Here is a 22674-nt window from a genome sequence, read left to right on the forward strand (position 1 = left end):
AGGAGCGCTCCGAAGTGTGCTCCAAGGTGCGGCGTGCACGAAGTCGGAGCCCGGTTTGCCCCGGGTGCGCACCTCGCGTGCACCTTCGCCGCGGTGGGCACCATGGCGTGCACGAAGTCGGAGCCCGGTTTGCCCCGGGTGCGCACCTCGCGTGCACCTTCGCCGGGGTGGGCACCTCGGCTGGGTTGCGCGCCCTGGTGCGCACCAAGGAGCGCTCCGAAGTGTGCTCCAAGGTGCGGCGTGCACGAAGTCGGAGCCCGGTTTGCCCCGGGTGCGCACCTCGCGTGCACCTTCGCCAGGGTGGGCACCTCGGTGCGCACACCTTCTCAATGTTTTCTTGCCTTTTCTGGAAATTGGTGAAGGCAGCGCATCAAAGGTGCGCACCTCGGTGTGCTCCGAGGTGCGAACCCGAGAGCGCTCCGAGGTGCCCACGAAGTCGAAAGTCGGGTTAATTGCATTGTTTTCCCCGGGTGCGCTCCGAGGTGCGCAACATCGGCGCGCACCAAGGAGGGCTCCGAAGTGTGCTCCAAGGTGCGCACGATGGCGTGCACCTCTGGTGCGCACGATTCGGAGCTCGGTTTGACCGGGGTGCGCACACCTTGGCTGGGTTGCGCACCTTTTGTGCGCTCCAAGGTGCGCACGAAGTCGGAGCTCGGTTTGCCCCGGGTGCGCACCTTCGCCAGGGTGCGCACCTTGATGCGCACGCCTTGGCTGGGCTGCGCACCTTGGTGGGCGCCATGGTGCGCACCTTTCGTGCGCTCCAAGGTGCGCACGAAGTCGGAGCTCGGTTTGCCCCGGGTGCGCACCTTGGTGGGCGCCATGGTGCACTCCGAGGTGCCCAAGATTGGTGCGCACCAAGGAGCGCTCCGAAGTGCGCTCCAAGGTGCGCGCGAAGTCGAAAGTTGGGTTAATTGTCCGGTTTGCCTCGGGTGCGCACCTTGCGTGCACCTTCGCCAGGGTGGGCGCCTTGGTGCGCACACCTTGGCTGGGCTGCGCACACCTTGGCACCCGCGTTTCCTTCATTTTAAATTTTTTTTTTTTACAATCTCTCAAGTGGGAAATTCTATAATCTCAACTTTTTTTGCCTTTTCAGGAAACTTTTGAATGGAGCGCATCATTGGTGCGCTCCGAAGTGTGCTCCAAAGCTCTCTCCAGCTGCGTGCACCTGCCCCGGCCGCGCACCCGGCCCCGCCCAGCTTCGCTCACCTGTCCCGGGCGTCTGGTGCGGAACCTTAGAGTAAGAAACATCACCGTGCACCTTGGCCAACGTGCGCGACTCGACCGAGCGCGCACTGGCCGAGGTGCACACCGATTTCACCTGGGTGCGCGCGCAGCACCTCGGGCGCACCGGGGTGCGCGCACAACGCCCGGGTTGCACCGTGGCCTGTGTGCTCGGGGCGCCTCGGGTGCGCGCTCGGTGTCGCCCCCGCGCGCGCGGTAGTGCGGGCAGCGCACCCCGGCCCGGCCCGGCCCCGACGAGAACGCAAACGGGCAAAAGGTTTATTCAAATAGCATTGCGACGCCCGGCGAAAAACTAAAAAAGGGTGCAACACCGGGACTTCCCGGGAGGTCACCCATCCCAGTACTACTCCGGCCCAAGCGCGCTTAACTGCGGAGTTCTGATGGGATCCGGTGCACTAACGCTGGTATGATCGCACCCGTTATGAGCTTGTCGCAGTGTGTACTTAGCAAACCGCGACCCACGTGCGAATCCACCCCGGCCACCCACCCCCGTCGAGGTGCACACCCTCCCTCGCGAAGTGCGCCCCGTTCGCCAAGTGTGAGCCCTGCCCGGGTGCGCGCACCTTGCTAGGGCGTCGGGTGTGCACCCGGCCCGGCCTACGTGCGTGCACCTGGAGGGGGCGTCGTGTGCGTGCAGTGTCCCGTCTGCAACGCGGTGCCCACACACCACCTCGGGCGCAACGACCTGCGCTCACATGTGGGCCGAGTGCACCTTGGTGCATGTTCGGGGCGCCTCGGGTGCACGCTCGATCTTGCCCCGGTGCACCAAGGCGCTCGGTTTGCCCCGGGTGCGCACTTGGTGCAAGGTGGGCACCCAAAATAGGGATCAAGCACCAAAACACAAGTTTCGGGATGCAAAATGGGACCCAAGGACCACAAATGCGTTCCAAGACCCATGATGGGTCCACGAGAACAAAAATGTGTTCCGAGACTTAATAAACAAATATTGGGTTTTAGGAGAAGAAACATGCTCTGATGCCCAAAACGAGAATCGACCCCGAAAAGGCCACAGGCCAAAAGTGGGATGCGAGACAAAAAAAAATGGGACCCGAGGACCAAAATTGGGTTCCCAGGTCGAAGACAGGGCAACCGGACAAGAAACGACCTCTAAGGCTCGAAATGAGTCCCGACGACTAAAACTTGACAAGAAGCACCCATCAGGCACCCAACTCGACACCCATGGGATGCCGACCCACCCGGGCTTCCACCTAGCACACCTTGGCACCCACCCACCCTCGCACCCAACCTCGCACCCAACTTAGCACCTTTGAACCCACATTGGCACTCACCCTGACCCTGGCACCTTGGAACCCACATTGGCACTCACCTTGACCCTGGCACCCACCTTTGCACTCACCTTGGGACCCACCCTGGCTCCCACCTCGGCACCCACCCAGACACCCACCTTGGTTCCTTGGCACCCACCTTGGATCCTTGGCACCCACCCCGACACCCACCTTGGCACGCAACTTGGCTACTTGCCACCCACCTTGGCTCCTTGACGCCCACCCCGACAACCACCCCGTGACCTACCCTGGCTAGGGTTGGTGCACACCCACCCTGGTGCCCACCTTGGCACCCACCCTATGACCCACCTTGGCACGCACCTTAGTACCCACCCCGTTACCCACCCTAGGACCCACCCCGTGACCCACCTTGGCCAGGGTGGGTGCCTTGGTGCGCACAACTTGCCTGGGCTGCACACCAGGGCGGGCTCAAGATGGCACCCGCGTTCCGTTTTTTTCACTATCTTTCAAAACGGAAATTTTAAAATCTCATTTTTTTCTTTTTTTTGCCTTTTCTGGAAATTAGTGAAGGCAGCGCATCAAAGGTGCGCAATGCTGGTGCGAACCCGGGAGCGCTCCGATGTGTGCTCCAAGGTGCGGCGTGCACGAAGTCCGAGCCCGGTTTGCCCCGGGTGCGCACCTCGCGTGCACCTTCGCCGGGGTGAGCACCTTGGCTGGGTTGCGCGCCCTGGTGCGTACCAAGGAGCGCTCTGAAGTGTGCTCCAAGGTGCGGCGTGCACGAAGTCGGAGCCCGGTTTGCCCCGGGTGTGCACCTCGGGTGCGCACCTCGCGTGCACCTTCGCTGCGGTGGGCACCTTGGCTGGGTTGCGCGCCTTGGTGGGCACCATGCAGTGCACGAAGTCGGAGCCCGGTTTGCCCCGGGCGCGCACCTCCGCCAGGGTGGGCACCTTGGTGCGCACAACTTGCCTGGGCTGCGCATCAGGAAGGGCTCAAGATGGCACCCGCGTTCCGTTTTTTTCACTATCTTTCAGAACGGAAATTTTAAAATATCGTTTTTTTTTGCCTTTTCTGGAAATTAGTGAAGGCAGCGCATCAAAGGTGCGCAACGCTGGTGCGAACCTGGGAGCGCTCCGATGTGTGCTCCAAGGTGCGGCGTGCACGAAGTCGGAGCCCGGTTTGCCTCGGGTGCGCCCTGGTGGGCACCATGGTGCGCACCAAGGAGCGCTCCGAAGTGTGCTCCAAGGTGCGGCCTGCACGAAGTCGGAGCCCGGTTTGCCCCGGGTGTGCACCTCGGGTGGGCACCTTGGTGCGCATGCCTTGCCTGGGCTGCGCACCAGGGCGGGCTCAAGATGGCACCCGCGTTCCTTTTTTTTCACTATCTTTCAAAACGGAAATTTTAAAATCTCATTTTTTTTTGCCTTTTTCTGGAAATTAGTGAAGGCAGCGCATCAAAGGTGCGCACCTCGCTGCCCACCACGGTGCGCAACGCCGGTGGGCACCCGGGAGTGCTTCGAAGTGTGCTCCAAGGTGCTGCGTGCACGTTGTCGGAGCCCGGTTTGCCCCGGGTGCGCACCTCGCGTGCACCTTCGTCGGGGTGGGCACCTTGGCTTGGTTTGCCCCGGCTGCGCTCCGAAGCGGGGTTATTGGAGCGCCGCCTCTTTTTTTGTCGGAGCGTTTGGTGGGGTTTCTCGCATTGGCTCTTCCGAGGCCCGGTTGCCACCCTGGCGCGCACGAAGTCGGAAGTAGGGTTAATTGCCCGGGTGCGCACCTTTGCCAGGGTGGCACCTTACCTGGGCTGCGCACCAGGGCGGGCTCAAGATGGCACGCGCGTTCCGTTTTTTTCACTATCTTTCAAAACGGAAATTTTAAAATCTCCTTTTTTTTTTGCCTTTTCTGGAAATTAGTGAAGGCAGCGCATCAAAGGTGCGCACCTCGCTGCCCACCTTGGTGTGCTCTGAGGTGCGCACCCGGGAGCGCTACGAAGTGTGCTCCAAGGTGCGGCGTGCACGTTGTCGGAGCCCGGTTTGCCCCGGGTGCGCACCTCGCCTGCACCTTGGCCGGGGTGGGCACCTTGGCTGGGTTTGCCCAGGGTGCGCTCCGAAGCGGGGTTACTGGAGCGCCCCCTCTTTTTTTGTCAGAGAGTTTGGTGGGGTTTCTCGCATTGGCTCTTCCCAGGCCCGGTTGTTGGGTGCGCTCCCACCCTGGCGCGCGCGAAGTTGGAAGTTGGGTTAATTGCCCGGGCGCGCACCTTCGCCAGGGTGGGCACCTTGGTGCGCAAACCTTGGCTGGGCTGCGCACCAGGGCGGGCTCAAGATGGCACCAGCATTCCCTTTTTCTCACTATCTTTCAAAACGGAAATTTTAAAATCTCGTTTTTTTTTTGCCTTTTATGGAAATTAGTGAAGGCATCGCATCAAAGGTGCGCACCTCGCTGCCCACCTTGGTGTGCTCCGAGGTGCCCACCACGGTGCGCAACGCCGGTGCGAACCCGGGAGCGCCCCGATGTGTGCTCCAAGGTGCGGCGTGCACGAAGTCGGACCCCGGTTTGCCCCGGGTGCGCACCTCGCGTGCACCTTGGTGCGCACACCTTGGCTGGGTTGCGCGGCCTGGTGGGCACCATGGTGCGCACCAAGGAGCGCTCCGAAGTGTGCTCCAAGGTGCGGCGTGCACGAAGTCGGAGCCCGGTTTGCCCCGGGTGCGCACCTTCGCCGCGGTGGGCACCATGGCGTGCACGAAGTCGGAGCCCGGTTTGCCCCGGGTGCGCACCTCGCGTGCACCTTCGCCGGGGTGGGCACCTCGGCTGGGTTGCGCGCCCTGGTGCGCACCAAGGAGCGCTCTGAAGTGTGCTCCAAGGTGCGGCGTGCACGAAGTCGGAGCCCGGTTTGCCCCGGGTGTGCACCTCGCGTGCACCTTCGCTGCGGTGGGCACCTTGGCTGGGTTGCGCGCCTTGGTGGGCACCATGCAGTGCACGAAGTCGGAGCCCGGTTTGCCCCGAGCGCGCACCTCCGCCAGGGTGGGCACCTTGGTGCGCACAACTTGCCTGGGCTGCGCACCAGGAAGGGCTCAAGATGGCACCCGCGTTCCGTTTTTTTCACTATCTTTCAGAACGGAAATTTTAAAATATCGTTTTTTTTTGCCTTTTCTGGAAATTAGTGAAGGCAGCGCATCAAAGGTGCGCAACGCTGGTGCGAACCTGGGAGCGCTCCGATGTGTGCTCCAAGGTGCGGCGTGCACGAAGTCGGACCCCGGTTTGCCCCGGGTGCGCACCTCGCGTGCACCTTGGTGCGCACACCTTGGCTGGGTTGCGCGCCCTGGTGGGCACCATGGTGCGCACCAAGGAGCGCTCCGAAGTGTGCTCCAAGGTGCGGCGTGCACGAAGTCGGAGCCCGGTTTGCCCCGGGTGCGCACCTCGCGTGCACCTTCGCCGCGGTGGGCACCATGGCGTGCACGAAGTCGGAGCCCGGTTTGCCCCGGGTGCGCACCTCGCGTGCACCTTCGCCGGGGTGGGCACCTTAGTGTGCAGACCTTGGCTGGGTTGCGCGCCCTGGTGGGCACCATGGTGCGCACCAAGGAGCGCTCCGAAGTGTGCTCCAAGGTGCGGCCTGCACGAAGTCGGAGCCCGGTTTGCCCCGGGTGTGCACCTCGGGTGGGCACCTTGGTGCGCATGCCTTGCCTGGGCTGCGCACCAGGGCGGGCTCAAGATGGCACCCGCGTTCCTTTTTTTTCACTATCTTTCAAAACGGAAATTTTAAAATCTCATTTTTTTTTGCCTTTTTCTGGAAATTAGTGAAGGCAGCGCATCAAAGGTGCGCACCTCGCTGCCCACCACGGTGCGCAACGCCGGTGGGCACCCGGGAGTGCTTCGAAGTGTGCTCCAAGGTGCTGCGTGCACGTTGTCGGAGCCCGGTTTGCCCCGGGTGCGCACCTCGCGTGCACCTTCGTCGGGGTGGGCACCTTGGCTGGGTTTGCCCCGGCTGCGCTCCGAAGCGGGGTTATTGGAGCGCCGCCTCTTTTTTTGTCGGAGCGTTTGGTGGGGTTTCTCGCATTGGCTCTTCCGAGGCCCGGTTGCCACCCTGGCGCGCACGAAGTCGGAAGTAGGGTTAATTGCCCGGGTGCGCACCTTTGCCAGGGTGGGCACCTTACCTGGGCTGCGCACCAGGGCGGGCTCAAGATGGCACGCGCGTTCCGTTTTTTTCACTATCTTTCAAAACGGAAATTTTAAAATCTCCTTTTTTTTTTGCCTTTTCTGGAAATTAGTGAAGGCAGCGCATCAAAGGTGCGCACCTCGCTGCCCACCTTGGTGTGCTCTGAGGTGCGCACCCGGGAGCGCTACGAAGTGTGCTCCAAGGTGCGGCGTGCACGTTGTCGGAGCCCGGTTTGCCCCGGGTGCGCACCTCGCCTGCACCTTGGCCGGGGTGGGCACCTTGGCTGGGTTTGCCCAGGGTGCGCTCCGAAGCGGGGTTACTGGAGCGCCCCCTCTTTTTTTGTCAGAGCGTTTGGTGGGGTTTCTCGCATTGGCTCTTCCCAGGCCCGGTTGTTGGGTGCGCTCCCACCCTGGCGCGCGCGAAGTTGGAAGTTGGGTTAATTGCCCGGGCGCGCACCTTCGCCAGGGTGGGCACCTTGGTGCGCACACCTTGGCTGGGCTGCGCACCAGGGCGGGCTCAAGATGGCACCAGCATTCCCTTTTTCTCACTATCTTTCAAAACGGAAATTTTAAAATCTCGTTTTTTTTTTGCCTTTTATGGAAATTAGTGAAGGCATCGCATCAAAGGTGCGCACCTCGCTGCCCACCTTGGTGTGCTCCGAGGTGCCCACCACGGTGCGCAACGCCGGTGCGAACCCGGGAGCGCCCCGATGTGTGCTCCAAGGTGCGGCGTGCACGAAGTCGGACCCCGGTTTGCCCCGGGTGCGCACCTCGCGTGCACCTTGGTGCGCACACCTTGGCTGGGTTGCGCGGCCTGGTGGGCACCATGGTGCGCACCAAGGAGCGCTCCGAAGTGTGCTCCAAGGTGCGGCGTGCACGAAGTCGGAGCCCGGTTTGCCCCGGGTACGCACCTCGCGTGCACCTTCGCCGGGGTGGGCACCTCGGCTGGGTTGCGCGCCCTGGTGCGCACCAAGGAGCGCTCCGAAGTGTGCTCCAAGGTGCGGCGTGCACGAAGTCGGAGCCCGGTTTGCCCCGGGTGCGCACCTTCGCCGCGGTGCGCACCATGGCGTGCACGAAGTCGGAGCCCGGTTTGCCCCGGGTGCGCACCTCGCGTGCACCTTCGGCGGGGTTGCGCGCCCTGGTGGGCACCATGGTGCGCACCAAGGAGCGCTCCGAAGTGTGCTCCAAGGTGCGGCGTGCACGAAGTCGGAGCCCGGTTTGCCCCGGGTGCGCACCTCGCGTGCACCTTCGGCGGGGTTGCGCGCCCTGGTGGGCACCATGGTGCGCACCAAGGAGCGCTCCGAAGTGTGCTCCAAGGTGCGGCGTGCACGAAGTCGGAGCCCGGTTTGCCCCGGGTGCGCACCTCGCGTGCACCTTCGCCGCGGTGGGCACCATGGCGTGCACGAAGTCGGAGCCCGGTTTGCCCCGGGTGCGCACCTCGCGTGCACCTTCGCCGGGGTGGGCACCTCGGCTGGGTTGCGCGCCCTGGTGCGCACCAAGGAGCGCTCCGAAGTGTGCTCCAAGGTGCGGCGTGCACGAAGTCGGAGCCCGGTTTGCCCCGGGTGCGCACCTCGCGTGCACCTTCGCCAGGGTGGGCACCTCGGTGCGCACACCTTCTCAATGTTTTCTTGCCTTTTCTGGAAATTGGTGAAGGCAGCGCATCAAAGGTGCGCACCTCGGTGTGCTCCGAGGTGCGAACCCGAGAGCGCTCCGAGGTGCCCACGAAGTCGAAAGTCGGGTTAATTGCATTGTTTTCCCCGGGTGCGCTCCGAGGTGCGCAACATCGGCGCGCACCAAGGAGGGCTCCGAAGTGTGCTCCAAGGTGCGCACGATGGCGTGCACCTCTGGTGCGCACGATTCGGAGCTCGGTTTGACCGGGGTGCGCACACCTTGGCTGGGTTGCGCACCTTTTGTGCGCTCCAAGGTGCGCACGAAGTCGGAGCTCGGTTTGCCCCGGGTGCGCACCTTCGCCAGGGTGCGCACCTTGATGCGCACGCCTTGGCTGGGCTGCGCACCTTGGTGGGCGCCATGGTGCGCACCTTTCGTGCGCTCCAAGGTGCGCACGAAGTCGGAGCTCGGTTTGCCCCGGGTGCGCACCTTGGTGGGCGCCATGGTGCACTCCGAGGTGCCCAAGATTGGTGCGCACCAAGGAGCGCTCCGAAGTGCGCTCCAAGGTGCGCGCGAAGTCGAAAGTTGGGTTAATTGTCCGGTTTGCCTCGGGTGCGCACCTTGCGTGCACCTTCGCCAGGGTGGGCGCCTTGGTGCGCACACCTTGGCTGGGCTGCGCACACCTTGGCACCCGCGTTTCCTTCATTTTAAATTTTTTTTTTTTACAATCTCTCAAGTGGGAAATTCTATAATCTCAACTTTTTTTGCCTTTTCAGGAAACTTTTGAATGGAGCGCATCATTGGTGCGCTCCGAAGTGTGCTCCAAAGCTCTCTCCAGCTGCGTGCACCTGCCCCGGCCGCGCACCCGGCCCCGCCCAGCTTCGCTCACCTGTCCCGGGCGTCTGGTGCGGAACCTTAGAGTAAGAAACATCACCGTGCACCTTGGCCAACGTGCGCGACTCGACCGAGCGCGCACTGGCCGAGGTGCACACCGATTTCACCTGGGTGCGCGCGCAGCACCTCGGGCGCACCGGGGTGCGCGCACAACGCCCGGGTTGCACCGTGGCCTGTGTGCTCGGGGCGCCTCGGGTGCGCGCTCGGTGTCGCCCCCGCGCGCGCGGTAGTGCGGGCAGCGCACCCCGGCCCGGCCCGGCCCCGACGAGAACGCAAACGGGCAAAAGGTTTATTCAAATAGCATTGCGACGCCCGGCGAAAAACTAAAAAAGGGTGCAACACCGGGACTTCCCGGGAGGTCACCCATCCCAGTACTACTCCGGCCCAAGCGCGCTTAACTGCGGAGTTCTGATGGGATCCGGTGCACTAACGCTGGTATGATCGCACCCGTTATGAGCTTGTCGCAGTGTGTACTTAGCAAACCGCGACCCACGTGCGAATCCACCCCGGCCACCCACCCCCGTCGAGGTGCACACCCTCCCTCGCGAAGTGCGCCCCGTTCGCCAAGTGTGAGCCCTGCCCGGGTGCGCGCACCTTGCTAGGGCGTCGGGTGTGCACCCGGCCCGGCCTACGTGCGTGCACCTGGAGGGGGCGTCGTGTGCGTGCAGTGTCCCGTCTGCAACGCGGTGCCCACACACCACCTCGGGCGCAACGACCTGCGCTCACATGTGGGCCGAGTGCACCTTGGTGCATGTTCGGGGCGCCTCGGGTGCACGCTCGATCTTGCCCCGGTGCACCAAGGCGCTCGGTTTGCCCCGGGTGCGCACTTGGTGCAAGGTGGGCACCCAAAATAGGGATCAAGCACCAAAACACAAGTTTCGGGATGCAAAATGGGACCCAAGGACCACAAATGCGTTCCAAGACCCATGATGGGTCCACGAGAACAAAAATGTGTTCCGAGACTTAATAAACAAATATTGGGTTTTAGGAGAAGAAACATGCTCTGATGCCCAAAACGAGAATCGACCCCGAAAAGGCCACAGGCCAAAAGTGGGATGCGAGACAAAAAAAAATGGGACCCGAGGACCAAAATTGGGTTCCCAGGTCGAAGACAGGGCAACCGGACAAGAAACGACCTCTAAGGCTCGAAATGAGTCCCGACGACTAAAACTTGACAAGAAGCACCCATCAGGCACCCAACTCGACACCCATGGGATGCCGACCCACCCGGGCTTCCACCTAGCACACCTTGGCACCCACCCACCCTCGCACCCAACCTCGCACCCAACTTAGCACCTTTGAACCCACATTGGCACTCACCCTGACCCTGGCACCTTGGAACCCACATTGGCACTCACCTTGACCCTGGCACCCACCTTTGCACTCACCTTGGGACCCACCCTGGCTCCCACCTCGGCACCCACCCAGACACCCACCTTGGTTCCTTGGCACCCACCTTGGATCCTTGGCACCCACCCCGACACCCACCTTGGCACGCAACTTGGCTACTTGCCACCCACCTTGGCTCCTTGACGCCCACCCCGACAACCACCCCGTGACCTACCCTGGCTAGGGTTGGTGCACACCCACCCTGGTGCCCACCTTGGCACCCACCCTATGACCCACCTTGGCACGCACCTTAGTACCCACCCCGTTACCCACCCTAGGACCCACCCCGTGACCCACCTTGGCCAGGGTGGGTGCCTTGGTGCGCACAACTTGCCTGGGCTGCACACCAGGGCGGGCTCAAGATGGCACCCGCGTTCCGTTTTTTTCACTATCTTTCAAAACGGAAATTTTAAAATCTCATTTTTTTCTTTTTTTTGCCTTTTCTGGAAATTAGTGAAGGCAGCGCATCAAAGGTGCGCAATGCTGGTGCGAACCCGGGAGCGCTCCGATGTGTGCTCCAAGGTGCGGCGTGCACGAAGTCCGAGCCCGGTTTGCCCCGGGTGCGCACCTCGCGTGCACCTTCGCCGGGGTGAGCACCTTGGCTGGGTTGCGCGCCCTGGTGCGTACCAAGGAGCGCTCTGAAGTGTGCTCCAAGGTGCGGCGTGCACGAAGTCGGAGCCCGGTTTGCCCCGGGTGTGCACCTCGGGTGCGCACCTCGCGTGCACCTTCGCTGCGGTGGGCACCTTGGCTGGGTTGCGCGCCTTGGTGGGCACCATGCAGTGCACGAAGTCGGAGCCCGGTTTGCCCCGGGCGCGCACCTCCGCCAGGGTGGGCACCTTGGTGCGCACAACTTGCCTGGGCTGCGCATCAGGAAGGGCTCAAGATGGCACCCGCGTTCCGTTTTTTTCACTATCTTTCAGAACGGAAATTTTAAAATATCGTTTTTTTTTGCCTTTTCTGGAAATTAGTGAAGGCAGCGCATCAAAGGTGCGCAACGCTGGTGCGAACCTGGGAGCGCTCCGATGTGTGCTCCAAGGTGCGGCGTGCACGAAGTCGGAGCCCGGTTTGCCTCGGGTGCGCCCTGGTGGGCACCATGGTGCGCACCAAGGAGCGCTCCGAAGTGTGCTCCAAGGTGCGGCCTGCACGAAGTCGGAGCCCGGTTTGCCCCGGGTGTGCACCTCGGGTGGGCACCTTGGTGCGCATGCCTTGCCTGGGCTGCGCACCAGGGCGGGCTCAAGATGGCACCCGCGTTCCTTTTTTTTCACTATCTTTCAAAACGGAAATTTTAAAATCTCATTTTTTTTTGCCTTTTTCTGGAAATTAGTGAAGGCAGCGCATCAAAGGTGCGCACCTCGCTGCCCACCACGGTGCGCAACGCCGGTGGGCACCCGGGAGTGCTTCGAAGTGTGCTCCAAGGTGCTGCGTGCACGTTGTCGGAGCCCGGTTTGCCCCGGGTGCGCACCTCGCGTGCACCTTCGTCGGGGTGGGCACCTTGGCTTGGTTTGCCCCGGCTGCGCTCCGAAGCGGGGTTATTGGAGCGCCGCCTCTTTTTTTGTCGGAGCGTTTGGTGGGGTTTCTCGCATTGGCTCTTCCGAGGCCCGGTTGCCACCCTGGCGCGCACGAAGTCGGAAGTAGGGTTAATTGCCCGGGTGCGCACCTTTGCCAGGGTGGCACCTTACCTGGGCTGCGCACCAGGGCGGGCTCAAGATGGCACGCGCGTTCCGTTTTTTTCACTATCTTTCAAAACGGAAATTTTAAAATCTCCTTTTTTTTTTGCCTTTTCTGGAAATTAGTGAAGGCAGCGCATCAAAGGTGCGCACCTCGCTGCCCACCTTGGTGTGCTCTGAGGTGCGCACCCGGGAGCGCTACGAAGTGTGCTCCAAGGTGCGGCGTGCACGTTGTCGGAGCCCGGTTTGCCCCGGGTGCGCACCTCGCCTGCACCTTGGCCGGGGTGGGCACCTTGGCTGGGTTTGCCCAGGGTGCGCTCCGAAGCGGGGTTACTGGAGCGCCCCCTCTTTTTTTGTCAGAGAGTTTGGTGGGGTTTCTCGCATTGGCTCTTCCCAGGCCCGGTTGTTGGGTGCGCTCCCACCCTGGCGCGCGCGAAGTTGGAAGTTGGGTTAATTGCCCGGGCGCGCACCTTCGCCAGGGTGGGCACCTTGGTGCGCAAACCTTGGCTGGGCTGCGCACCAGGGCGGGCTCAAGATGGCACCAGCATTCCCTTTTTCTCACTATCTTTCAAAACGGAAATTTTAAAATCTCGTTTTTTTTTTGCCTTTTATGGAAATTAGTGAAGGCATCGCATCAAAGGTGCGCACCTCGCTGCCCACCTTGGTGTGCTCCGAGGTGCCCACCACGGTGCGCAACGCCGGTGCGAACCCGGGAGCGCCCCGATGTGTGCTCCAAGGTGCGGCGTGCACGAAGTCGGACCCCGGTTTGCCCCGGGTGCGCACCTCGCGTGCACCTTGGTGCGCACACCTTGGCTGGGTTGCGCGGCCTGGTGGGCACCATGGTGCGCACCAAGGAGCGCTCCGAAGTGTGCTCCAAGGTGCGGCGTGCACGAAGTCGGAGCCCGGTTTGCCCCAGGTGCGCACCTTCGCCGCGGTGGGCACCATGGCGTGCACGAAGTCGGAGCCCGGTTTGCCCCGGGTGCGCACCTCGCGTGCACCTTCGCCGGGGTGGGCACCTCGGCTGGGTTGCGCGCCCTGGTGCGCACCAAGGAGCGCTCTGAAGTGTGCTCCAAGGTGCGGCGTGCACGAAGTCGGAGCCCGGTTTGCCCCGGGTGTGCACCTCGCGTGCACCTTCGCTGCGGTGGGCACCTTGGCTGGGTTGCGCGCCTTGGTGGGCACCATGCAGTGCACGAAGTCGGAGCCCGGTTTGCCCCGGGCGCGCACCTCCGCCAGGGTGGGCACCTTGGTGCGCACAACTTGCCTGGGCTGCGCACCAGGAAGGGCTCAAGATGGCACCCGCGTTCCGTTTTTTTCACTATCTTTCAGAACGGAAATTTTAAAATATCGTTTTTTTTTGCCTTTTCTGGAAATTAGTGAAGGCAGCGCATCAAAGGTGCGCAACGCTGGTGCGAACCTGGGAGCGCTCCGATGTGTGCTCCAAGGTGCGGCATGCACGAAGTCGGACCCCGGTTTGCCCCGGGTGCGCACCTCGCGTGCACCTTGGTGCGCACACCTTGGCTGGGTTGCGCGCCCTGGTGGGCACCATGGTGCGCACCAAGGAGCGCTCCGAAGTGTGCTCCAAGGTGCGGCGTGCACGAAGTCGGAGCCCGGTTTGCCCCGGGTGCGCACCTCGCGTGCACCTTCGCCGCGGTGGGCACCATGGCGTGCACGAAGTCGGAGCCCGGTTTGCCCCGGGTGCGCACCTCGCGTGCACCTTCGCCGGGGTGGGCACCTTAGTGTGCAGACCTTGGCTGGGTTGCGCGCCCTGGTGGGCACCATGGTGCGCACCAAGGAGCGCTCCGAAGTGTGCTCCAAGGTGCGGCCTGCACGAAGTCGGAGCCCGGTTTGCCCCGGGTGTGCACCTCGGGTGGGCACCTTGGTGCGCATGCCTTGCCTGGGCTGCGCACCAGGGCGGGCTCAAGATGGCACCCGCGTTCCTTTTTTTTCACTATCTTTCAAAACGGAAATTTTAAAATCTCATTTTTTTTTGCCTTTTTCTGGAAATTAGTGAAGGCAGCGCATCAAAGGTGCGCACCTCGCTGCCCACCACGGTGCGCAACGCCGGTGGGCACCCGGGAGTGCTTCGAAGTGTGCTCCAAGGTGCTGCGTGCACGTTGTCGGAGCCCGGTTTGCCCCGGGTGCGCACCTCGCGTGCACCTTCGTCGGGGTGGGCACCTTGGCTGGGTTTGCCCCGGCTGCGCTCCGAAGCGGGGTTATTGGAGCGCCGCCTCTTTTTTTGTCGGAGCGTTTGGTGGGGTTTCTCGCATTGGCTCTTCCGAGGCCCGGTTGCCACCCTGGCGCGCACGAAGTCGGAAGTAGGGTTAATTGCCCGGGTGCGCACCTTTGCCAGGGTGGGCACCTTACCTGGGCTGTGCACCAGGGCGGGCTCAAGATGGCACGCGCGTTCCGTTTTTTTCACTATCTTTCAAAACGGAAATTTTAAAATCTCCTTTTTTTTTTGCCTTTTCTGGAAATTAGTGAAGGCAGCGCATCAAAGGTGCGCACCTCGCTGCCCACCTTGGTGTGCTCTGAGGTGCGCACCCGGGAGCGCTACGAAGTGTGCTCCAAGGTGCGGCGTGCACGTTGTCGGAGCCCGGTTTGCCCCGGGTGCGCACCTCGCCTGCACCTTGGCCGGGGTGGGCACCTTGGCTGGGTTTGCCCAGGGTGCGCTCCGAAGCGGGGTTACTGGAGCGCCCCCTCTTTTTTTGTCAGAGCGTTTGGTGGGGTTTCTCGCATTGGCTCTTCCCAGGCCCGGTTGTTGGGTGCGCTCCCACCCTGGCGCGCGCGAAGTTGGAAGTTGGGTTAATTGCCCGGGCGCGCACCTTCGCCAGGGTGGGCACCTTGGTGCGCACACCTTGGCTGGGCTGCGCACCAGGGCGGGCTCAAGATGGCACCAGCATTCCCTTTTTCTCACTATCTTTCAAAACGGAAATTTTAAAATCTCGTTTTTTTTTTGCCTTTTATGGAAATTAGTGAAGGCATCGCATCAAAGGTGCGCACCTCGCTGCCCACCTTGGTGTGCTCCGAGGTGCCCACCACGGTGCGCAACGCCGGTGCGAACCCGGGAGCGCCCCGATGTGTGCTCCAAGGTGCGGCGTGCACGAAGTCGGACCCCGGTTTGCCCCGGGTGCGCACCTCGCGTGCACCTTGGTGCGCACACCTTGGCTGGGTTGCGCGGCCTGGTGGGCACCATGGTGCGCACCAAGGAGCGCTCCGAAGTGTGCTCCAAGGTGCGGCGTGCACGAAGTCGGAGCCCGGTTTGCCCCGGGTGCGCACCTCGCGTGCACCTTCGCCGGGGTGGGCACCTCGGCTGGGTTGCGCGCCCTGGTGCGCACCAAGGAGCGCTCTGAAGTGTGCTCCAAGGTGCGGCGTGCACGAAGTCGGAGCCCGGTTTGCCCCGGGTGTGCACCTCGCGTGCACCTTCGCTGCGGTGGGCACCTTGGCTGGGTTGCGCGCCTTGGTGGGCACCATGCAGTGCACGAAGTCGGAGCCCGGTTTGCCCCGGGCGCGCACCTCCGCCAGGGTGGGCACCTTGGTGCGCACAACTTGCCTGGGCTGCGCACCAGGAAGGGCTCAAGATGGCACCCGCGTTCCGTTTTTTTCACTATCTTTCAGAACGGAAATTTTAAAATATCGTTTTTTTTTGCCTTTTCTGGAAATTAGTGAAGGCAGCGCATCAAAGGTGCGCAACGCTGGTGCGAACCTGGGAGCGCTCCGATGTGTGCTCCAAGGTGCGGCGTGCACGAAGTCGGACCCCGGTTTGCCCCGGGTGCGCACCTCGCGTGCACCTTGGTGCGCACACCTTGGCTGGGTTGCGCGCCCTGGTGGGCACCATGGTGCGCACCAAGGAGCGCTCCGAAGTGTGCTCCAAGGTGCGGCGTGCACGAAGTCGGAGCCCGGTTTGCCCCGGGTGCGCACCTCGCGTGCACCTTCGCCGCGGTGGGCACCATGGCGTGCACGAAGTCGGAGCCCGGTTTGCCCCGGGTGCGCACCTCGCGTGCACCTTCGCCGGGGTGGGCACCTTAGTGTGCAGACCTTGGCTGGGTTGCGCGCCCTGGTGGGCACCATGGTGCGCACCAAGGAGCGCTCCGAAGTGTGCTCCAAGGTGCGGCCTGCACGAAGTCGGAGCCCGGTTTGCCCCGGGTGTGCACCTCGGGTGGGCACCTTGGTGCGCATGCCTTGCCTGGGCTGCGCACCAGGGCGGGCTCAAGATGGCACCCGCGTTCCTTTTTTTTCACTATCTTTCAAAACGGAAATTTTAAAATCTCATTTTTTTTTGCCTTTTTCTGGAAATTAGTGAAGGCAGCGCATCAAAGGTGCGCACCTCGCTGCCCACCACGGTGCGCAACGCCGGTGGGCACCCGGGAGTGCTTCGAAGTGTGCTCCAAGGTGCTGCGTGCACGTTGTCGGAGCCCGGTTTGCCCCGGGTGCGCACCTCGCGTGCACCTTCGTCGGGGTGGGCACCTTGGCTGGGTTTGCCCCGGCTGCGCTCCGAAGCGGGGTTATTGGAGCGCCGCCTCTTTTTTTGTCGGAGCGTTTGGTGGGGTTTCTCGCATTGGCTCTTCCGAGGCCCGGTTGCCACCCTGGCGCGCACGAAGTCGGAAGTAGGGTTAATTGCCCGGGTGCGCACCTTTGCCAGGGTGGGCACCTTACCTGGGCTGCGCACCAGGGCGGGCTCAAGATGGCACGCGCGTTCCGTTTTTTTCACTATCTTTCAAAACGGAAATTTTAAAATCTCCTTTTTTTTTTGCCTTTTCTGGAAATTAGTGAAGGCAGCGCATCAAAGGTGCGCACCTCGCTGCCCACCTTGGTGTGCTCTGAGGTGCGCACCCGGGAGCGCTACGAAGTGTGCTCCAAGGTGCGGCGTGCACGTTGTCGGAGCCCGGTTTGCCCCGGGTGCGCACCTCGCCTGCACCTTGGCCGGGGTGGGCACCTTGGCTGGGTTTGCCCAGGGTGCGCTCCGAAGCGGGGTTACTGGAGCGCCCCCTCTTTTTTTGTCAGAGCGTTTGGTGGGGTTTCTCGCATTGGCTCTTCCCAGGCCCGGTTGTTGGGTGCGCTCCCACCCTGGCGCGCGCGAAGTTGGAAGTTGGGTTAATTGCCCGGGCGCGCACCTTCGCCAGGGTGGGCACCTTGGTGCGCACACCTTGGCTGGGCTACGCACCAGGGCGGGCTCAAGATGGCACCAGCATTCCCTTTTTCTCACTATCTTTCAAAACGGAAATTTTAAAATCTCGTTTTTTTTTTGCCTTTTATGGAAATTAGTGAAGGCATCGCATCAAAGGTGCGCACCTCGCTGCCCACCTTGGTGTGCTCCGAGGTGCCCACCACGGTGCGCAACGCCGGTGCGAACCCGGGAGCGCCCCGATGTGTGCTCCAAGGTGCGGCGTGCACGAAGTCGGACCCCGGTTTGCCCCGGGTGCGCACCTCGCGTGCACCTTGGTGCGCACACCTTGGCTGGGTTGCGCGGCCTGGTGGGCACCATGGTGCGCACCAAGGAGCGCTCCGAAGTGTGCTCCAAGGTGCGGCGTGCACGAAGTCGGAGCCCGGTTTGCCCCGGGTACGCACCTCGCGTGCACCTTCGCCGGGGTGGGCACCTCGGCTGGGTTGCGCGCCCTGGTGCGCACCAAGGAGCGCTCCGAAGTGTGCTCCAAGGTGCGGCGTGCACGAAGTCGGAGCCCGGTTTGCCCCGGGTGCGCACCTTCGCCGCGGTGCGCACCATGGCGTGCACGAAGTCGGAGCCCGGTTTGCCCCGGGTGCGCACCTCGCGTGCACCTTCGGCGGGGTTGCGCGCCCTGGTGGGCACCATGGTGCGCACCAAGGAGCGCTCCGAAGTGTGCTCCAAGGTGCGGCGTGCACGAAGTCGGAGCCCGGTTTGCCCCGGGTGCGCACCTCGCGTGCACCTTCGGCGGGGTTGCGCGCCCTGGTGGGCACCATGGTGCGCACCAAGGAGCGCTCCGAAGTGTGCTCCAAGGTGCGGCGTGCACGAAGTCGGAGCCCGGTTTGCCCCGGGTGCGCACCTCGCGTGCACCTTCGCCGCGGTGGGCACCATGGCGTGCACGAAGTCGGAGCCCGGTTTGCCCCGGGTGCGCACCTCGCGTGCACCTTCGCCGGGGTGGGCACCTCGGCTGGGTTGCGCGCCCTGGTGCGCACCAAGGAGCGCTCCGAAGTGTGCTCCAAGGTGCGGCGTGCACGAAGTCGGAGCCCGGTTTGCCCCGGGTGCGCACCTCGCGTGCACCTTCGCCAGGGTGGGCACCTCGGTGCGCACACCTTCTCAATGTTTTCTTGCCTTTTCTGGAAATTGGTGAAGGCAGCGCATCAAAGGTGCGCACCTCGGTGTGCTCCGAGGTGCGAACCCGAGAGCGCTCCGAGGTGCCCACGAAGTCGAAAGTCGGGTTAATTGCATTGTTTTCCCCGGGTGCGCTCCGAGGTGCGCAACATCGGCGCGCACCAAGGAGGGCTCCGAAGTGTGCTCCAAGGTGCGCACGATGGCGTGCACCTCTGGTGCGCACGATTCGGAGCTCGGTTTGACCGGGGTGCGCACACCTTGGCTGGGTTGCGCACCTTTTGTGCGCTCCAAGGTGCGCACGAAGTCGGAGCTCGGTTTGCCCCGGGTGCGCACCTTCGCCAGGGTGCGCACCTTGATGCGCACGCCTTGGCTGGGCTGCGCACCTTGGTGGGCGCCATGGTGCGCACCTTTCGTGCGCTCCAAGGTGCGCACGAAGTCGGAGCTCGGTTTGCCCCGGGTGCGCACCTTGGTGGGCGCCATGGTGCACTCCGAGGTGCCCAAGATTGGTGCGCACCAAGGAGCGCTCCGAAGTGCGCTCCAAGGTGCGCGCGAAGTCGAAAGTTGGGTTAATTGTCCGGTTTGCCTCGGGTGCGCACCTTGCGTGCACCTTCGCCAGGGTGGGCGCCTTGGTGCGCACACCTTGGCTGGGCTGCGCACACCTTGGCACCCGCGTTTCCTTCATTTTAAATTTTTTTTTTTTACAATCTCTCAAGTGGGAAATTCTATAATCTCAACTTTTTTTGCCTTTTCAGGAAACTTTTGAATGGAGCGCATCATTGGTGCGCTCCGAAGTGTGCTCCAAAGCTCTCTCCAGCTGCGTGCACCTGCCCCGGCCGCGCACCCGGCCCCGCCCAGCTTCGCTCACCTGTCCCGGGCGTCTGGTGCGGAACCTTAGAGTAAGAAACATCACCGTGCACCTTGGCCAACGTGCGCGACTCGACCGAGCGCGCACTGGCCGAGGTGCACACCGATTTCACCTGGGTGCGCGCGCAGCACCTCGGGCGCACCGGGGTGCGCGCACAACGCCCGGGTTGCACCGTGGCCTGTGTGCTCGGGGCGCCTCGGGTGCGCGCTCGGTGTCGCCCCCGCGCGCGCGGTAGTGCGGGCAGCGCACCCCGGCCCGGCCCGGCCCCGACGAGAACGCAAACGGGCAAAAGGTTTATTCAAATAGCATTGCGACGCCCGGCGAAAAACTAAAAAAGGGTGCAACACCGGGACTTCCCGGGAGGTCACCCATCCCAGTACTACTCCGGCCCAAGCGCGCTTAACTGCGGAGTTCTGATGGGATCCGGTGCACTAACGCTGGTATGATCGCACCCGTTATGAGCTTGTCGCAGTGTGTACTTAGCAAACCGCGACCCACGTGCGAATCCACCCCGGCCACCCACCCCCGTCGAGGTGCACACCCTCCCTCGCGAAGTGCGCCCCGTTCGCCAAGTGTGAGCCCTGCCCGGGTGCGCGCACCTTGCTAGGGCGTCGGGTGTGCACCCGGCCCGGCCTACGTGCGTGCACCTGGAGGGGGCGTCGTGTGCGTGCAGTGTCCCGTCTGCAACGCGGTGCCCACACACCACCTCGGGCGCAACGACCTGCGCTCACATGTGGGCCGAGTGCACCTTGGTGCATGTTCGGGGCGCCTCGGGTGCACGCTCGATCTTGCCCCGGTGCACCAAGGCGCTCGGTTTGCCCCGGGTGCGCACTTGGTGCAAGGTGGGCACCCAAAATAGGGATCAAGCACCAAAACACAAGTTTCGGGATGCAAAATGGGACCCAAGGACCACAAATGCGTTCCAAGACCCATGATGGGTCCACGAGAACAAAAATGTGTTCCGAGACTTAATAAACAAATATTGGGTTTTAGGAGAAGAAACATGCTCTGATGCCCAAAACGAGAATCGACCCCGAAAAGGCCACAGGCCAAAAGTGGGATGCGAGACAAAAAAAAATGGGACCCGAGGACCAAAATTGGGTTCCCAGGTCGAAGACAGGGCAACCGGACAAGAAACGACCTCTAAGGCTCGAAATGAGTCCCGACGACTAAAACTTGACAAGAAGCACCCATCAGGCACCCAACTCGACACCCATGGGATGCCGACCCACCCGGGCTTCCACCTAGCACACCTTGGCACCCACCCACCCTCGCACCCAACCTCGCACCCAACTTAGCACCTTTGAACCCACATTGGCACTCACCCTGACCCTGGCACCTTGGAACCCACATTGGCACTCACCTTGACCCTGGCACCCACCTTTGCACTCACCTTGGGACCCACCCTGGCTCCCACCTCGGCACCCACCCAGACACCCACCTTGGTTCCTTGGCACCCACCTTGGATCCTTGGCACCCACCCCGACACCCACCTTGGCACGCAACTTGGCTACTTGCCACCCACCTTGGCTCCTTGACGCCCACCCCGACAACCACCCCGTGACCTACCCTGGCTAGGGTTGGTGCACACCCACCCTGGTGCCCACCTTGGCACCCACCCTATGACCCACCTTGGCACGCACCTTAGTACCCACCCCGTTACCCACCCTAGGACCCACCCCGTGACCCACCTTGGCCAGGGTGGGTGCACCCACCCTGGTGCCCACCTTGGCACCCACCCATCCTAGCACCCAGCCTGTGACCGGGCTTGGAACCCAACCTTGCACCCGCACCCGTCTTGGCCAGTGTGGGTGCGCACCCATCCTGGCACCCACGTTGTGACACACCCTTTAACCCACGCACCCTAGCACCCACGTTGGCACCCACCTTGGAACCCAACCTAGCAACTTGGCACCCACCCCGTGACCCACCTTGGCATCCACCATAGCAGTCGCCGACTTGGCACCCACCTCGGCACCCACCTTGACACTTGTGGACCCACCTTGCCACTCACCCTAGCATCGACCCATCCTAGCACCCACCCTGGCACCTTTGCACCCTAGCACTCACCCATCCTAGCACCTAACCTGTGACCCACCTTGACACTCACCCTCGCACCCACCTTGGAACCCAACCTAGCACCCACCCACCCTGACACCAACCCTAGCACCTACCCACCCTTGCACCCACCCTGTGACCCATCTTGGCACCCACCCATCCTACCACTCAACCTATCACCCACCTTCTCACCCACCTTGGCATCCACCTTAGCACCCACCCACACTGGCACCTTGGCACCCACCTCGGGCAAGGTGGGTGCACACCCACCCTGGCACCCAATTTAGAACCCACCGAGCATGTTACCCACCTTGGCACCCACATTGCAGCCCACCCTAGTACCCACCCTATGACCCACATTGGCATCCACACCCTAGCACCCAGGCACCTCGACACCCGCCTTGACACCCACCCTAGCACTGAACCTGTGACCCACCTTGGAACTCACCCTAGAACCCACCCACCCTGTGAACCACCTTGGCATCCACCTTAGCACCCACCCACCTTGGCACCCACTCTAGCACTCACCCATCCTAACACCCAACTTGTTACCCACCTTGGCACCCGCCCTCGCGTCCACCTTGAAACCCACCCTAGCACCCACCCACGCAGGAGCCCACCTTGGCACCCAACCTAACACCCACGCATCCTGGCACCCAACTTGTGACCCACCTTGGAACCCACCCTAGTACCCACCTTTGAACCCACTATATCACCAACCCACCTTGGCACCCACCCTATGACCCTCTTTGGAATCCACCCTAGCACGCACCCACCCTGGCACCCACCATGGAGCGCACCCTAGCACCCACCCACCTCGGCACGCACCTCAACACCCACCTTGGTGTGCGCACTGCGCCAACCTCTCAAAGACCCTATGTGGTGCGCTCCAAAGTGTACACCTTTGGTGCGCTCCAAGGTGCGCACCTTTGGTGCACACCGAGGTGCACACCAAAGTGTGCACCGAGGTGAGCACCAAAGTGCACTCCAGGGTGCACACCAAGGCGTGCACCTTTGGTGCGGTCAATGCAAACGAATTCGGAAGTTGGGGTCGATGTCCTAATCGCTGCTGCAGACTACACGTATGAGAATCGGACAAATAGCTTTATATAGGGGAGGTGTTGCGTTTGATGGGTCGACTCCCCTGGTTGTGTGCACTGCACCAACTTCAAAGACCCTGTCTTGTTTAAGAAGTCAAAAGTTGGGGTGGATGTCCTAATCATTGCTGCAGTCTACGCATGTATGAGAATCAGACAAATAGCTTATATAGGGGAG

At 62.6% G+C, this 22674-nt stretch overlaps 3 non-coding genes across 3 annotated transcripts; all 3 read right to left on the reverse strand.

The window, feature by feature from the left end:
• Positions 1-1541: 1541 nt before the first annotated feature.
• Positions 1542-1660, reverse strand: LOC131871493 (5S ribosomal RNA). Its single transcript, XR_009369710.1, has one exon. It is a non-coding gene; the product is annotated as a 5S ribosomal RNA (ribosomal RNA).
• A 7804-nt stretch (positions 1661-9464) lies between these two features.
• LOC131871494 (5S ribosomal RNA) lies at positions 9465-9583 on the reverse strand. The gene has a single exon (XR_009369711.1). It is a non-coding gene; the product is annotated as a 5S ribosomal RNA (ribosomal RNA).
• Positions 9584-19676: 10093 nt separating this feature from the next.
• Positions 19677-19795, reverse strand: LOC131871495 (5S ribosomal RNA). The gene has a single exon (XR_009369712.1). It is a non-coding gene; the product is annotated as a 5S ribosomal RNA (ribosomal RNA).
• Positions 19796-22674: the final 2879 nt, after the last annotated feature.

This window comes from Cryptomeria japonica, unplaced genomic scaffold, assembly GCF_030272615.1.
Source record: "Cryptomeria japonica unplaced genomic scaffold, Sugi_1.0 HiC_scaffold_414, whole genome shotgun sequence".
NCBI lineage: Eukaryota > Viridiplantae > Streptophyta > Pinopsida > Cupressales > Cupressaceae > Cryptomeria > Cryptomeria japonica.